At 40.0% G+C, this 6,221-nt stretch overlaps 1 non-coding gene across 1 annotated transcript; it reads right to left on the reverse strand.

The window, feature by feature from the left end:
• Positions 1 to 382: 382 nt before the first annotated feature.
• LOC114809729 lies at positions 383 to 519 on the reverse strand. The gene has a single exon (XR_003757506.1). It is a non-coding gene; the product is annotated as a small nucleolar RNA SNORA7 (small nucleolar RNA).
• Positions 520 to 6,221: the final 5,702 nt, after the last annotated feature.

Below are 6,221 nucleotides of genomic sequence, written 5' to 3' on the forward strand. Positions count from 1 at the left end.
CAAGAGCCAGTTGATAGTTTGTGATGGCCCCAGAAATACTGGTCGACCCAGAGTTTCCAAACACGATATTGACCAAAATTGAGTTTTAATCGTTATTACAAAGTGGAAAGCACAGTAATAGAAAAAATACTAAAATGGAGGTTTGCGAGATATTTAAAACTTGTCTTATGCTGTTGAGTCGTGCCCTGCCCATAGCGACGCCATGGACACATCTCTCCCAGAATGCCTCGCTTCCATCTGCAGTCATTCTGGGTGTGTATCCATAGAGTTGTTCTTGGTAAAAATATGGAAGTTGTTCACCATTGCCTCCTTCTCCACAGTAAATGAGTCTCTATCCTCAACTCTCTCCCATGCCGCTGCTGCCCAGCATAGGTGAAGTTTGACTTGTAGCAGATTGCCTTCCACTCACTAGCCACTGCCCAAGCTAGGAATGGAATGGGTAGGCCTCTGCTTGACTCTCCCTCTGAAATCAAGACTGGTGGAATACTAAAAAAACTCCAGATGTGACCCTAAGAGGAGTATTTAAAACTACTAAAGTTTAAAGCTTGGAGCTGAGTTTGCCTGATCAGTAGAAACCAGGTCTGCTTGGATGCTTTGCTTGGGTAAGTGCCCTGAAAAATGGTTCAGAATAAATTTATTCAATAGTATTTATAGTATTTATTGAGCGCTTACTATGTGCAGAGCACTGTACTAAGCGCTTGGAATGAACAAGTCGGCAACAGGTAGAGACAGTCCCTGCCGTTTGACGGGCATACAGTCTAATCGGACGGGCTTACAATTAGCTCAGCCTAGCTTCACTTTTTTGCCCCAGGTATAGCTTAAGTAGAAAAAAAGGTATTACCATTTTGAATTGTTCTTATAGGTTGGATGGAACCAGGATCTGACTTTAAACACAGCCTGGTGAGTTACAACTCAAGTCCTCTCCAATTTTACCTGACAGGGCCATCTTGATTCTGACCCATTTAAATGATTTTTTTTCAATATTGACAGGGAATCCAGTCTCCTCCCATCATATTCCAACAGCCTGGGGTGGGCAGGAGGGTTGGGAGGGTGAGGGTGAGGGAGAGGGGAGAGGTGTGTGTGTGTGTGTATTTGTGTATGTATGTACACCTACTGCTAAACGTCTGCTCTCTTCCCTGTGATTCTCCGTCCAGGTGTGTTGTAGCTTGGACACTGATGTGTCACAATTAGTATCTCATTTTATCCTCACAGCATCCTTGTGAGGTAAGGTTAGAAGGAAACTGAAGTACAGAGAGGTTGCAATTTTCCCAAGGTCACACAGGAGTCTAGTGGCAGACCTGAGACTTAAACTCAGGTTTCCTAACTTTCAGCCCCATGTTTTTTCCCCTAGGCCATGCTGCTCTTTCTCCACTCTTCCTTATCTTTATTATACTCCTTATCTTGAACACTATGCAAAATAGCAATAAAAGGAAAGTGAAATTATCTTAGAGGCCAGATCAATGGCATCACCACAAATGACAGAGGGAAAGCTTACCTGAATGTAGAGTGGAAGAGATATGGAAACTAGACAGTGGGAAGAGGGTGTTCAATCAAATTTATGGAGCATTTACTGTGTGTGGAACAATGTACTAAGTGTTTGGGAGAGTACAGTTTAACAGACTTGGTAGACATGTTCCCTACCTACAAGGAGCTGTATAGTCTAGAGTATAGCCTCCAGTCCCCTTCCCTGGGTTCAGTGAAAACTAAGAGAAAAATGCATCATTTCCTTCAATTTCTTCCCGAATTCCCACCAATTGCAGTATTTAAAGGCTACCACCAGCCCAGGGACCTGTCCTTTAGAGCCAGGATGGTCCTTGAGACCAAAGGTAACCCCCTGCATCCTCCCTGTCTCCTCCCCACCCACTTGTGGCACTGTAGAGTGAGGGTGTTGGATGGAAAGGCACATTTTGGGGTCTTTGGGAGTGAGCAAATGCTGTCTTCCTCATACCAGGCATAAAATTCTGCTCTTCATTCACTGAGACTAATAATACAAGGTTGTGAGAAGCATTTGTGTTTTCATGGTGCATCCTTTGAAATACAAGACCATAGTATATGTTTCTAGGAAATGTTAAGCAATTAAAGTGTAGGTGTATCATTGTATTTTATTGAAAACTTGGTAAAGTGGTGTTTGAAGAGCTGGATCACTTCCTTTTTGTATTTAGTGATAGACATTCACTCCAGGAAAAAAAAATAGAATCAACCCAGCACTTTCAAAGTGTAATCAAAACCAAATGAAAATTCATTTAAAATATATTTGGAAAATTCACTGATTCTAAAATCAATAACCTATTTTTCCCTGCCCACCAGTCTACTTTTGTTGCAGACTATCAACATGAACAGAATTAATAGAGTAGGGCAGAAGAAGTTTTCAAAGTTATATGAAACAAGTTCCTCCAAAGTCCACTATTCTCAGTGCATTATAGCAAACGGTCTTCCGAATCTCACCACTCCAAGGAAGGAATACTAATACTTAGACCTTTATATATGCAACAGATTTTTGTTTAACATTTGTTTCATTTGTTTTCTGGGAGGGGGTTAGAGGAAGTACAAACAATCAAAGTTACTATGAAAGAGGGAAAAAGAAAGCCCAGTACAAGAGAATTAGCTAAAGATAAGCTCCCTTTGGGCAGGGAATATGTCTACCAACTCTGTTATATTGTACTCTTCCAAGCTCTTACTACAGTGCTCCACCCACAGTAAACCCTCAGTAATAAGTAATGATAAAAAAAAAAGATAGAGAAATCAGAGTACCCCGCTTAGAAAAGTAACATGTGCACCCCAATGATGGGGGACTCTATTTCTAACCAAAGGGCTCAGTATGCCCCTCTCTTCATTCTCTGAGTCTTCATTATCTGATCTTTTTTTTTCTATTCAACTATAGCTTGGAGTACAGAATCATGTTTACTCCTTACATTCCTCTGTGTCCCCTGTTCATTTCTACTTCAGCAGTGAAACTAATTCTTTCATGCTTTTCCTTTCTCCTCAAGCTGCTCATGCACCTTTAGTGACTGTTGCCAAATAGTACTTTCCAAGCATTTAGTACAGTGCTCTGCACACAGTAAGCACTCAATAAATGGGATTGAATGAATGAATTTTAACAAGCTTCTCTTTCCCTCTCTTGTGAATACTGAGGTAAAGTGCTTAGTCAGAGACCTCAGTCTTACCCGCTTTTTAATTACTTCCCATGCTTGATTCATTTCAATTATCATCTTGAGACTTTTTATTGTTAATATCGATTTCCCTAGTATGCTTTCATATTATGCTTTCAGTATTAGTGCCATACTTTATATGTTCATCCCACTATCAATCATGTAGTTGTTAGGTCTTCCTTGTATTTAATTGTTTATGATTAGTCATTTTACACAACTGATCTTCTGGGTCAATAAAAAGGGATTAAAAAAAAACAAACTGAGCACCCCCTTCTGGTTTTAGTGTGAGACACATGGCCTTTATGGAACTTGCTTTGGGATTAAATGGGTCCTGATATCTTATTTCAAACGTAAGCTAGTTCTCCAGTTTCAGGTTGAACTCAGAGGATATCTCTCCTCCTTTGGGGGGTCCTGCAGTGAATGATCTCTGACCTTTAATAACTCATCCTTTCCCTTACCAGGTGCCATTCCTGTTTTCATTACTAAGTAGGTGAATCAATCTTAATTGTCTTGGCTGTCTCCAGCACTATCCACTCCTCTTGGGAAAGGCTCTTTTTCACGACTCAAATTTTAAAAAGCTGCACAAGTAAATAATTGTACCCACAAGAGTGACTCACTACAAATATATTTGGATGATTGCACTTACTCTGCATGACTGCAATGGTAATTATATGTTTAGTCAAAGACCTGGTGGGGGATTTTTTCCTTCTGTATTTTTTCTTGATGATCTCCAGGTTTTTCATGCAAACATCACATATTTTAGGAATTTTCTATTTCCCTAGTACTACTTTTTTCCCCAAAAGGTGTCTTAGAAGTTCTGCTTCTAAAAATTAGTTCACTGATCCATAGAATGGTGTGTCATACTTGAAATAGTTTGTAAATTGTCATATTTTCAAACCCTAATCCAATCGACACCACCAATGTCAGGATTATTCTGATATTTTCTTATCCAATACTTTGAAATTTTTTTATAGACCATGTATCTGGAGGTGAAGAATGAAGAATGGCCCTTAGGATTTGAAATGACTGCCAGAATTTGAAATAGATGTGAGATCTACAGTCTCTTCTAATTTACATGTAAAGAAGCTCTCCTTTTGAGGTTGCTTCCCTCAGCACTCACACTGGTTTAAGTTTTGCCTCCTGGATCATGGTCTTCTAAAGTCAGTGCTCTTAGTGACACCCCAATTTAAATTACTGAAAATCATCTCAGTTTTCCGCTACAGTCCGTACAAACCATATATTTGAGGTTTTACTGTGTCTGTACAGTGTTTTTTCCTGTCCTTATTTTCAACTTCCAACAGGAGGTCGTATTACAATAGCTGTTTTGGTAACCTTCTGACATCATCTAATCCTAACTCCACTCCTTGCCTCCTGGGTGACCTTGGCAAATCACTTGAATTCTCTATGCCTTAGTTCCTTCATATGTAAAGTAGGGATTCAATGTCTGTTCTTCCTCTCACTTACACTGTGACCCCTATGTGGGACAGTGTCTGCGTCCAACCTGAAAATCTTTTATCTACTGCCGCATTTCATTCAGAGTTTGGTATAGATTAAGGTCTTAATAAATACTATGGCTATTATTTAAGTATTCTTTGTAGCAAAAGTGAAGTACAATGATGATTGTTCCAATGCTGATCCATCATGTACCATATTTGGTCACCACCATTGCCCCACTTTTTGCATTTTTTTTATAATGTTAAAATTAGGGTGGGGCTATTGGCTATTACACCATATAATAAGGTCATATAAGGATTGATTTGATGAGAACAAAAAAATGGAGGAGTAAAGTAGGGGACAAGTAAAAGTGCATCTGGAATTTAACACTTGCAACACATTTCTAGTGCACCATATAATAGGCTCACATTGAATCACCTTTTCCCATGCCCACTGTGTTGTCCATGCTCCTACCAATCAGTCTTAATGCATTAACTATCCCCATCTTCCTTGTCCCATTCCCACCCTTCTCCCCACCTAGTGCGTGGCTATCATTGTTCATCACTATGTGACATAAAAAATAATCTTTTACTCCTTTTCAAAATTTGGGTGAGGCAAGTATGAAGTGAAAGCAATTATTCAGGAAAATAAAGTTTGTCCCAAGATTTCTCTTTCTGTGATTCCATCTATTTGATTTTGAATATGCCATATAGATATGATGGTTGGGATTACTCTAAACAGTCAGATGTGTGTGTGGCAAGCCACAGACCAAACATTATAGAAAACAAGGGTCAGAACACTTTTGTTATTTTGTTTTTTGTTTTTCACAGAAGAGCCAAAGAAAATGAAAGCTTTGTGCAGTCAGTTTACCCCTGGATCCCTGCCTGCCACCAGCCAAGGGTTTTTCTTTTTCCTCTTCCCCTTCCCCCAGGTCTGAAAAGCTCCAAAGTCATGAAAGAAGAGCAAGGCAAAAGCTACTTACCAGTGCCTATCTCTCTCCTCCTTTTCTGTCCAGCCAATGGGACAAATTTGGAGGACATTTTGCACCAGCTTTATCCCTAGTGGGAGAGATTGGGCAAGGAAGGGGTGGAAGCATTTGATATGACCAGCATTTCTCTTCCCTGTAATTGTGATGGTGTGGGGGGTAAGGGGAGAAAAAGAGAGAGTGAACCCACTGTCTGTGGCACTGGGTAAAACAGCTTGTTCTCTGTGCAGCACCTTCCTGTCCAGCTTCCTGGGTGGCTGATTTTGAGGTGGCTAAAAGATAGTGACATTGACCTCGTGGTACTGAGGCCATAGGTGAGCGCGAATGCTCAAAAGCCACATTTGATTAGGAGAAGACCATTTGTAGCTCTCAAGAAACTACATTTGCTCTATAGTTCAGTTCCATCAGAGTTTGATCCCTCATGATCTAACTAACTCACAAAGGACATACTACTGTCTTCTTTTTTTTTTTTTGGTCATCTTAGTGTCATGAGACAATATGGTGCCTAGGTAGCAGGTTTTAGCAACTTCAATTCTAAGTTGCTGATATAGATCCTTGATTATTGTATAAAGCTTGACAAGCGCAAACCCCTTCAAAGCCCCCATCATCCAACTAATGTAAATTCATTGTTCTTTGTTGGTTCTGAAAAGTAG

The sequence above is a fragment of the Ornithorhynchus anatinus genome, chromosome 2 (assembly GCF_004115215.2).
Source record: "Ornithorhynchus anatinus isolate Pmale09 chromosome 2, mOrnAna1.pri.v4, whole genome shotgun sequence".
Taxonomy (NCBI): domain Eukaryota; kingdom Metazoa; phylum Chordata; class Mammalia; order Monotremata; family Ornithorhynchidae; genus Ornithorhynchus; species Ornithorhynchus anatinus.